Here is an 11,636-nt window from a genome sequence, read left to right on the forward strand (position 1 = left end):
TACTAGCAAGCATCATCACAAGGACTTTTCTATGGCTTATAACGTGGCTGGGCTAACAAGAAAATTGGTTTTTCTAGATCACAAAACCCTTGAGTTAAGAGAAACATATAAACACAATCATTCTTACTTATTCCCAACTTTCTTTTGCATTGAGCTTTGCTTTTTCTTTTCTTTTCTTTCTCTTTTTCTTTTTCTTTTCACATACTTAATTATTAGTTCTTAGCTCAATGCTTTCAATTTCCCTTTCTATTTTCCAACAACCCCAAACTTGAACATTTGTCAATACCACAAAATATTTTCTACTTAACTCAAGGTAAAGCTTTTCAACAAGGGTTTTCAAATCATGTTCAAGGCTAGAGGTTCAAAGGATATAACACATAGTGTTCTCTTTTAGTGGGCTCAATTTATGAATTTGGCTAATAGAAGGGTTATCAACAAATGGCCTTGATCATATGATGGAAACAAGCAAGTAATTCAATCATAGAAAACCTGGGCAAAGTCATTCATGCTTTCACAATAATAGTATTCAACAATAACAACTCCAGAGCTCAAAACCTCACATATAAGCTCATTCACATTCCACATATAACATCCTGCTTAGAATCATAATCACAATCACAACATCTTGCATTTGTTCACAATGCTTGTGAACCACCTGTATAAGCATATAATGTGCACATTCTCAACATCAATCAATATCAAAGCATCATCAGGCATTACTTATCAAACAATAATCATAAGCAAACCATCATAACAAACAAAATTTCCAATTGAGTACATCAAATCCTATTCTAAAAACATAAGTGATTGATAAAACAAATCCTACTCTAGTGCTTTGACAAACTCAGCCCAATCAATGATGCTCTCTCCCAACCCCAAACTTAGATGGAAAACTAGTGAGAAAGTGAGTGGAAGGGAGATTTTCTAAAGAGGAATGAAAGGAAAAATGTAGAGAACCTTTGGAGAAATGTTTAGGGGTGTGTGTGCAGAGAAGAATCTAAAAATAGAGGCCAAAGCGTGACTTAGGGTATAAAATACCCTAATGGGCTCGGGTTCCGCTAAGGGGCAACCTAAGCCCCTTTTACGATACCACCGCTCAGCGGCAATTTGCCGCTCAGCGGCACTTTCGTGTTGTGCTTTTCTTCTTCCTAGCTTACCCTAGGTGCCTTCTACTCATGCCCCTCACTTGCTCCCTGCAATTAATTTCTCAAATCACTCAAACATTCAATCCCTATCATGCAACTAAAGCAGAATGAAAACAAACAATACAGATAAAATCAATCAATTGGGTTGCCTCCTAGGTAGCGCTTGTTTAACGTCACGAGCCTGACCCAAAATCCTCCAGCACCCTTCAGTAGATGCAAATATTTCTTACCAACACCCATCAGTAGGTGCAAAATTTTCTTACCAACACCCATCAGTAGGTGCAAAATTTTCTTACCAACACCCATCAGTAGGTGTTATAAACATAGTATCCTTCAGTAGATACTTAACCACCTAGCATCCTTCAGTAGATGCTATCTCCAACAAAATAGTTACAAAAATAAAGTCCACAAATTAAAAATTACAAAACCAAAATAAAATCAAAAGTTCTTAAATCACTGGGTTACCTCCCAGCAAGCGCTCTTTTAACGTCATTAGCTTGACCCAAGCTCAAGTTCCTTCTTCTTTTTCTTCTTTCTACTGAACTTCTTCAAAAATTTCATCAAACCAGGAACCTGTTGCAATGTCTCAATCATAGGAACTTTAATCTCCAATTTCTTGAAGATTTCCATAAAGCACTTGAATTTCTTTTCCTTCCTATGATTCTTCTTTAGATGAGGATGTGATTTTTCATATGATTTCTTCTTCTTTCCTCTCATCTTCTTTTTCTTCCTTTTTCTCTCCCTAAATTTTCTCTTTTTCTTTTCTTTTATTTTTTTCTTCCCTTTTCTTTTTCTTTTCAACTTCTTTATTTTCACACAAATTTTCTTTCTGTCTTCTCTCTCAACCACTTCTTTCTCTTTTTCTTCATCTTTATTTCTCTCACTCAATTCTTCTTTTTCTTTTCTCTCTATCTTTTCCTCATCGCCCCCTATTTTTTTCTCATCAAGAATCTTGTCACTTTCAGTGATAATGGCTTGCCCTTCCTCCTTAGGGTTAACTTCAGTATTAACCTCATCATTCAATCTCTGACTAATGTAATGAAGCTACATCTCCATCCTTTTACATGATTCTTGAATGCTTTTCTGAGTAGCGTCAGAATTTTTCAAAAATTGTTGAAGGGTGTCATCCAAACTTCCTGATAGAAAGGGTTGTTGTTGTTGCTTGTTAAATTGCCCAGTTTGTCCAGCTTGCCCACTTTGTTCCTGACCAATACTTGGGTGTGGTTTCAACCCCTGATTGTAGCTCCCTTGATGGTACTGATTGGTCATGTAGTTTACATCCTCTACGGCTTCAACTGGAAAGGCACATTGACCATTGATATGGTCACCTCCACACAATTCGCACAACTGGGATTGTACCTGTGCAACAGTCTTTAACTCTTGTGGCAATTGTTCAAGTATCTTTGAGAGATTCTCCAATTGTTGAGTTATTAACCAGTTATGAGCTATAAAGGCATCATTGGATTGCAACTGTAGAACTCCTTTTTGTTGAATAGGAGCTCCTCCTTCACTGTTCCACTTATTGTTATTAGTAGTCATGTTTTCAATTATTTCTGTGGCTTCCTCTGGAGTCTTCCATTTGATATTGCCTCCAGCTGAGGCGTTAAGCATCATCATGGTTTGTGAACCAAGACCTCCAAGGAAAATTAGGACTACTTCTCCTTCGTTAAATCCATGCGTGGGAGTCTTTCGTAATAGGCTTTTATACCTGTCCCATGCATGCCCCAGTGATTCTTCCATGCCTTGTCTAAATGAAGAGATCTCTTGCTTCCCTTTGTTGATTTTAAAGCTTTGTTGCTGCCATTGTTGTTGTGGTTGGTTCTCAAATTGTCTGGCAGCTTGCCAAAATTGGCTTTGATCCATGCTTGAGTCATGTTCCCACCAGTGGTTGAGATTACTTTGGTAGAATTGAGTGCCCATATAGTTAAATTCTTGACCAACTTGCATTCTGCAGACATTAGGCACAAAACCCTAAAAACAATTGTTAGCACAAAAAGATAGAGAAAAAAAATCAAAGGATATAATTGAAAAGATAAGAAGATAGGAAATAAAAACAGAAAAATAAAAACAGAAAAATAAAATAAAATAAAAACAAAAAAATAAAATAAAATAAAATAAAATAAAAACAGAAAATAAAATAAAATAAAATAAAATAAAATAATAACAAAAAAAATAAAAACAGAAAATACAAACAGAAATTCAAAATTAAAGTCAAAGATAATCAATAATCACACAAATTAACCAGTTAAACCACGAGTCCCCGGCAACGGCGCCAAAAACTTGATGGACAAATTTATGAACACCAAAATATGATGTCACAAACTTGTTTTCAATCGGCAAGTGATAACAGTTGAAAAACTGTTATTTTCATGATTAAAATTGACACTAAAAGCAACCTTTACACTTAGAAACTAGCTTGAAATGATGCTTTTCTTCATATTTTTAGAAATAAGAGAGCTGGACAGGTTTATGCTTGATTTCAGTGTTTTTGTGCAGGTTTCAAGGTGAATTTGGTGAAAGAAGTGAAGAATGAGAGAGATGAAATCAGAAAAGACAATAAAAAGTGCAAAAGAAGAAGCCGAAGTCACCGCTCAGCGGCAGTTTACCGCTGAGCGGCACTCAGGAGCTTGCGGGAGGTCCGCTGAGGGGCAAAATGGCCGCTGAGGGGAGCAAACAAGTCACGCACTCACCGCTGAGCGGTATTTTACCGCTGAGCGGCACTTTAATGGGCTTGGACTTAACTTTTTGTAATTTACGAATGATATATAAGCTTTAGGGTTTCCTAGGGTTAGGCATCTTTGGCTGGAACGAGGCAAACACTCTCTCTTCCACCCCTTTGAAGGAGGATCTTGGATGCTGAGGCTTCCTCTTCACCTTTTTAGGGTTTATTCTTTCATTCTTTCATTGTAATTCATCTAGGTTCACCATGAATATGGTGAACTAAACTCTGTATGTTTGTTGGGGAATCAATGTAATCTTGTGAAACTCTCATATATGGAATTTGTTTTTACATCTTTTAATTAAGACTTATGCTTTCTTTTCATCATTAGTTAGGGTTTTTCCTCTTTGCTTAATGCTTGCATTGTTTAACTCATTCGATGCATGATTATTGGTTTTGTCGATACGGGCACGTACGGGGAAGTCTAGATCCGGGGAATTTCTCCCAATTTTATATTGGTTGTCATTAAGCTCCTGCACTTATGAACTGATCATTAGGAATGCTAGGAATTGTATGAACTCGTGATTAGGGAGAAGCCTTCTGGAAAGGTACATTAGAGAGTGGCATTAACAATGATGATTTGACTGTTGAATTCCTAAAAATATATGAGAGTGGATAAGATGAAATTGACCCCCAACAACATATTCATATCTATATTTCATTGAAAGTGTTTATCTTTTGCTTTTTGCCATTGATCAAAATTCATGCATACATGTTTATTTTCTGTCTTGCATTTTAAACCCCAAATATTTCGTTTGTAAGTCTTAGTTAATCAAGAAACCACATAACTAAACTAGGCTGTGAGTCCTTTGGGAAGAACGATACTTGGTCTAACCAAGTTTATTACTTGAACGATTCGGTCATACTTGCCGATTGAAAACAAGTTTGTGACATCATAATTTTGTGTTCATAAATTTGTCCATCAAGTTTTTGGCGCCGTTGCCGGGGACTCTGGTTTAACTGGTTAATTTGTGTGATTATTGATTATCTTTGACTTATTTTTTTTATTTTTAATTTAAATTTCGAATTTTTTTTTTTATTTTATTTTATTTTTCTGTTTATAGTTTTCAGTTTGTATTTTATTTGATTTTATTTTATTTTTTTTGTTGTTTTCTGTTTTTCTGTTTTCTGTTTTTATTTTCTGTTTTTTTATTTTACGGTTTTTATTTGATTTTATTTTAGGGTTAAATATGTTTTTGGTCCCTTAACTTTCAGTGAAAATTGGAATTAGTCCCTCTTTAAAACTTTGGACTAATTTAGTCCCCAAACTTTAGAAATGTGTGAATTTAGTCCTTTTAACCAAATTTTGTTAACTTTATTTGATGTTTCAAACACATTTATCAGTGAACATTGAAGCAAAAATGTGTCAAACGGGATAAACAACTCAAATGCTATCATGAAACGCACTTAAAACATCAAATAAACCTAACAAAATTTAGTTAAAAGGACTAAATTCATACATTTTTAAAGTTTAGGGACTAAATTAGGCCAAAGTTTTGAAGAGGGACTAATTTCAATTTTCGCTGAAAGTTAAGGGACCAAAAACATATTTAACCCTTTATTTTATTTGATTAGATTAGATTTTATTTTATTTTATTTTATTTTCTGTTTGTATTTTATTTTATTTTATTTTATTTTTCTGTTTTTATTTCCTATCTTCTTATCTTTTCAATTATATCCTTTGATTTTTTTTTTCTCTATCTTTTTGTGCTAACAATTGTTTTTAGGGTTTTGTGCCTAATGTCTGCAGAATGCAATTTGGTCAAGAATTTAACTATATGGGCACTCAATTCCACCAAAGTAATCTCAACCACTGGTGGGAACCTCACTCAAGCATGGATCAAAGCCAATTTTGGCAAGCTGCTGGACAATTTGAGAACCAACCACAACAACAATGGCAGCAACAACCCTTTCTATCAGGAAGTTTGGATAGGTTGGAGGACACCCTTCAACGATTTTTGAAAAATTCCGACTCTACTCAGAAAAGCATTGAAGAATCATGTAAAAGAATGGAGATGCAACTTCGTTACATCAATCAGAGATTGAATGATGATGTTAGTACTGAAGTTAACCTTAAGGAGGAAGGGCAAGTCATTATCACCGAAAGTGACAAGATTCTTGATGAGCAAAAATTAAAGGGAGATGAGGAAAGGGTAGAGAGAAAAGAGAAAGAAGAGTTGAGTGAGAAAGATAAAGATGAAGAAAAAGAAAAAGAAGTGGTTGAGAGAGAAGAGAGAAAGAAAATTTGTGTGAAAATAAAGAAGTTGAGGAGAAAAAGAAAAGGGAAGAAAAAAATAAAAGAAATGAAAAAGAGAAAATTTAGGGAGAGAAAAAGGAAGAAAAAGAAGATGAGAGGAAAGAAGAAGGAATCATATGAAAAATCCCATCCTCATCTAAAGAAGAATCATAGGAAGGAAAAGAAATTTAAGTGCTCTATGGAAATCTTCAAGAAATTGGAGATTAAAGTTCCTATGATTGAGACACTGCAACAGGTTCCTGGTTTGATCAAATTTCTGAAGAAGTTCAGTAGAAAGAAGAAAAAGAAGAAGGAACTTGAGCTTTATTGGGTCAAGCTAATGACATTAAAAGAGCGCTTGCTGGGAGGCAACCCAGTGAATTTAAAAACTTTTGATTTGGTTTTGTAATTTTTAATTTGTGAACATTATTTGTGTATTTATTTTGTTGGATATAGCATCTACTGAAGGATGCTAGGTGGTTAAGTATCTACTGAAGGAGACAATGGCTGTAAAACCTACTGATGGGTGTTGGTAAGAAAATTTTGCACCTATTGAAGGGTGTTGGTGGATTTTGGGTCAGGCTCGTGACGTTAAACAAGCGCTACCTGGGAGGCAACCCAGTTGATTGAATATTTTTCTTGATTTGTTTTAGTTAGGGTTTGCATAAGCATTTTGAACATTGAATTGCAGGGAGCCAGTGAGGGGCATGTCTAGGAGGCACGTAGGTTAAGAAAAGAAGGAGAAGAACACATCACGAAAGTGCCGCTGAGCGGTACTTTACCGCTGAGCGGTACTTTACCGCTGAGCGGTACTCTCGCAGATTGGGTTTTAGTTCCCCTTAGCGGGACCCGAGCCCATTAGGGTATTTTTAAACCCTAAGCTGCGTATTCTTTCACACTTTCAGATTTTTCTCTGCACAAACACTCCCACATACCTTCTCCAAGGTTTTCCACATCTTTTCACTCTTCCTTCTTAAGAAAATTTCTCTTCCACTCACTTTTTCACTAGTGTGCCATCAAAGTTTGGGGTTGGAAGAGAGCAGTCTAGCTTGGAAGCATTCTCATTGCATCTAGTATCTCCACTCAAGTAAGTAAAATGCATTTTGTTCATTCTAGGGTTTTGATTTTGGATATGATGGTCAAAGCATGAAGATTTAGGGGTTTTGATTTCTTGGCATGATTTGATGATATATTTGATGTTTGAACCGATTAAACTGCATGATTATGAACTGGAAAACTGAAAATTGCATTTGGGTGGAGTTAGGAAAGCTTTAAAATAGGTTTTTCAAAAATCTGCAGAGTTACCGCCGAGGGGTAAACTGCCGCTGAGCGGCACTCTGCCAGATTTGATTTTTCTGGTTTTGTGTGATCTGGAATGTGGTACTGGTGGCGCTGAGGGGGAATTATGGCCCTCAGCGGTGGTTTAGCTTCGAAAGGAGTTGTGTTCTGTGTTTTACTAATGATTAACATCATGTTCTGTGGTTTTGTTTGTGTTTTGAATGTAGGAATGGCATCCTCATCAGGAAAAAGATTGAAAACCATGGCAACCAAGAGAAAGGAAAAGGAACCAGAGCAACCCCAATCTAGCAGGTTCCTCTCTAGAAAACATGAGAAGCACTTTAGGGTGGTTCAGGACAGGAGACTTCTGATGGAGAGAAAGGTTGGAATGATACCTAACTTTGCTCCTCAGTTTGGAGAGCAAGTGTTAGGGAATGATTGGGGAAAGCTAGCCACTTATCCTGCACCTGCCAACATAGCTGTGGTAAAGGAATTTTACACCAATGCAAAGAAGATTGGTGATTATCCAGCTGAGAATTATTTGGGCTATGTCAGAGGCCATGCTATCAGGTATGATCCTGATTCAATTAATAACTTTCTGGTCACTGTATGGGCTGGTGAGCAGTGCCAGTTTGCTCTTTGCATGGAGGAAGGTGCTGATTATGAGGATGTGGAGAGAGTACTGTGTATCCCTGGAGGACACTTCCAAAGGAATCGATCTGGCTCAGTGGTTAACATTAGGAGGACAGATTTGACTCCTCTTGCAAAGTATTGGATGGCGTTTTCTCATGCCAACATTCAGCCATGTTCACATGTGTCAGATATTACTCTCAGCAGGGCATTCTTCATCTACTGTGCTATCAGAAACTTGAATGTTAATATTGGGCAGGTGATAGCTGATGAGATTAGTGTGTGCGCCAATACTTCAAACAACAAAGCACCACTAGGACATCCTTCTTTGATCACGCACCTTTGCAAGATAGCTGGGGTGGACACTTCTGCTCCACCTTTTGAGAGGCCAAGAAAAGCTATTGATGAGGCCTACTATAGACAGTACTGTGGAGGTGATGATGCAGCTCAGCCAGTTCCACCACGCCGTGCTCGTAGAGAGAGAGGGCCAGCACAGAGTCAGACATCTGCTGAGTGATAACAGTTGAAAAACTGTTATTTTTATGATTAAAATTGACACTAAAAGCAACCTTTACACTTAGAAACTAGCTTGAAATCATGCTTTTCTTTATATTTTTGGAAATAAGAGAGCTGGACAGGTTTATGCTTGATTTCAGTGTTTTTGTGCAGGTTTTAAGGTGAATTTGGTGAAAGAACTGAAGAAGGAGAGAGATGAAATCAGAAAAGACAATAAAAAGTGCAAAAGGAGAAGCCGAAGTCACCGCTCAGCGGTAGTTTACCGCTGAGCGGCACTCAGGAGCTTGCGGGAGGTCCGCTGAGGGGCAAAATGGCCGCTAAGGGGAGAAAACAAGTCACGCACTCACCGCTGAGCGTATTTTACCGCTGAGCGGCACTTTAATGGGCTTGGACTTGACTTTTTGTAATTTACGAATGATATATAAGCTTTAGGGTTTCCTAGGGTTAGGCATCTCTGGCTGGAACGAAGCAAACACTCTCTCTTCCACCCCTTTGAAGGAGGATCTTGGATGCTGAGGCTTCCTCTTCACTTTTTTAGGGTTTATTCTTTCATTCTTTCATTGTAATTCATCTAGGTTCACCATGAATATGGTGAACTAAACTCTGTATGTTTGTTGGGGAATCAATGTAATCTTGTGAAACTCTCATATATGGAATCTGTTTTTACATCTTTTAATTAAGACTTATGCTTTCTTTCATCATTAGTTAGGGTTTTTCCTCTTTGCGTAATGCTTGCATTGTTTAACTCATTCGGTGCATGATTATTGGTTTTGTCGATACGGGCACGTACGGGGAAGTCTAGATCCGGGGAATTTCTCCCAATTTTATATTGGTTGTCGTTAAGCTCCTGCAATTATGAACTGATCATTAGGAATGCTAGGAATTGTATGAACTCGTGATTAGGGAGAAGCCTTCTGGAAAGGTACATTAGAGAGTGGCATTAACAATGATGATTTGACTGTTGAATTCCTAAAAATATATGAGAGTGGATAAGATGAAATTGACCCCCAACAACATATTCATATCTATATTTCATTGAAAGTGTTTATCTTTTGCTTTTTGCCATTGATCAAAATTCATGCATACATGTTTATTTTCTGTCTTGCATCTTAAACCCCAAATATTTCGTTTGTAAGTCTTAGTTAATCAAGAAACCACATAACTAAACTAGGCCGTGAGTCCTTTGGGAAGAACGATACTTGGTCTAACCAAGTTTATTACTTGAACGATTCGGTCATACTTGCCGATTGAAAACAAGTTTGTGACATCATATTTTGGTGTTCATAAATTTGTCCATCAAGTTTTTGGCGCCGCTGCCGGGGACTCGTGGTTTAACTGGTTAATTTGTGTGATTATTGATTATCTTTGTCTTATTTTTTTTATTTTATTTTTAAATTTCGAATTTTTATTTTATTTTTCTGTTTTCTGTTTTTTATTTTTTGAATCTTATATCTTCTCTTATATCTTTTTGTGCTAACCAAATCTTTTCTAGGGTTTTGTGTTCTTGTGTATGCAGGAGGCAATTCGAACTAGGAGCAAGAAAACAACAGAACCTTTGCTTGAAGGATTAGAAGACAGTAGACGGAGGAGAAGAATCAGAACATCTAGAGAACTTTTCCCTCCTCCGGAAACTCTGTTGCAACCATCACCACAAGGTTCTGACAATAGCACAGAAAATATGGAGAATAATAATATCAGAAGAACTCTTACTGATTACACCAATATAGCTGGACCTCAACACTTTAACAGCATAGCTAGACCTAGAGTCAATGCAGCCAATATGGAGGTCAAACCAGCACTGATCCAACTGGTGAAGAGCAATCAATTTAATGGGTTATCTCATGAAAGCCCATATGAGCACCTTACTACATTTAATGAAATTTGCAACACAGTGAAAATCAATGGGGTGCCAGACGAAGCAATCAAACTTAGTTTGTTTCCTTTCTCATTGGGAGGCAATGCTAAGCTTTGGTTGAACTCTTTTCCAGAAGGAAGTTTCACAGAGTGGGAAGCAGTGGTAACAAAGTTTTTGAACAAGTACTTTCCACAATCAAAGGTGACAAAAGGCAAGCAAGAGATATCTTCATTTAAGCAGGGCATGGAAGAATCACTGGGTCATGCATGGGATAGATACAAAAGTCTGCTAAGAAAAACACCCACGCATGGCTTTGAAGAACAGGAAGTAGTCTTAACTTTCCTTGGAGGGCTTGGTTCACAAACCAAGATGATGCTTGATGCCTCAGCAGGAGGCAATATTAAATGGAAAACTCCAGAGGAAGCTATAAAAATCATTGACAACATGGCTACTAGTGATAATGAGCTCAACAGTGAAAGAGGAGCTCCTATGCAACAAAAAGGGGTTCTCCAATTACAGACACATGATGCCTTGCTAGCTCAAAATAAAATTCTAACTCAACAGCTGGAGACTCTGACTAAAACTCTTGCACAATTACCTAAAGAGTTGAAAACTGCTGCACAGGTACAAACCCAGTTGTGCGAATTATGTGGAGGTGATCATATCAATGGTCAATGTGCTTTTCCAGTGGAAGCCTTGGAGGATGTTAATTTCATGGCTAATCAATTTCCATACCGTCAAGGGAATTACAATCAAGGGTGGAAACCACATCCAAGCATTGGTCAAGGACAAACTGGGCAAACAAATCAATATAATAAGCAGCAGCAGCAACCAACCTTTTGGCAACAGTTATCTATGCTTAATGAAAGATCAACAAGGTTGGAAGAAACTCTTCAGCAATTCATACAGAAAACCGAATCTTCTCAAAAGAGCACTGAAGCTGCTATAAAGAATTTGGAGATTCAAATGGGTCAGATTACCAAGCAATTGGAAGAAAGGCCAAATAGAAATTTTGGGGCTAATACTGAGGTTAACCCTAGAGAAGAGTGCAAAGTGGTAAAGAGTGTGAATGAAGAGATAATTGAGTTAGAAGAAGGAGAAACAGAAGAAAGAAGAGAAATAGAGAGCAAAAACAATTTTCCTTTTCCAATAAATCAAGGGAAACAAATGGACTTCACAGAATTATTCAGAATGGTGGATAATGAAGCACCTTGGGAACAAATTTTACAGAAAATTGCAGTTTACACAAAATCTGAT

Source organism: Vigna umbellata, chromosome 5 (genome assembly GCF_029865625.1).
Source record: "Vigna umbellata cultivar VRB3 chromosome 5, Vumbellata_1.0, whole genome shotgun sequence".
In the NCBI taxonomy this organism is placed as follows: Eukaryota; Viridiplantae; Streptophyta; class Magnoliopsida; order Fabales; family Fabaceae; genus Vigna; species Vigna umbellata.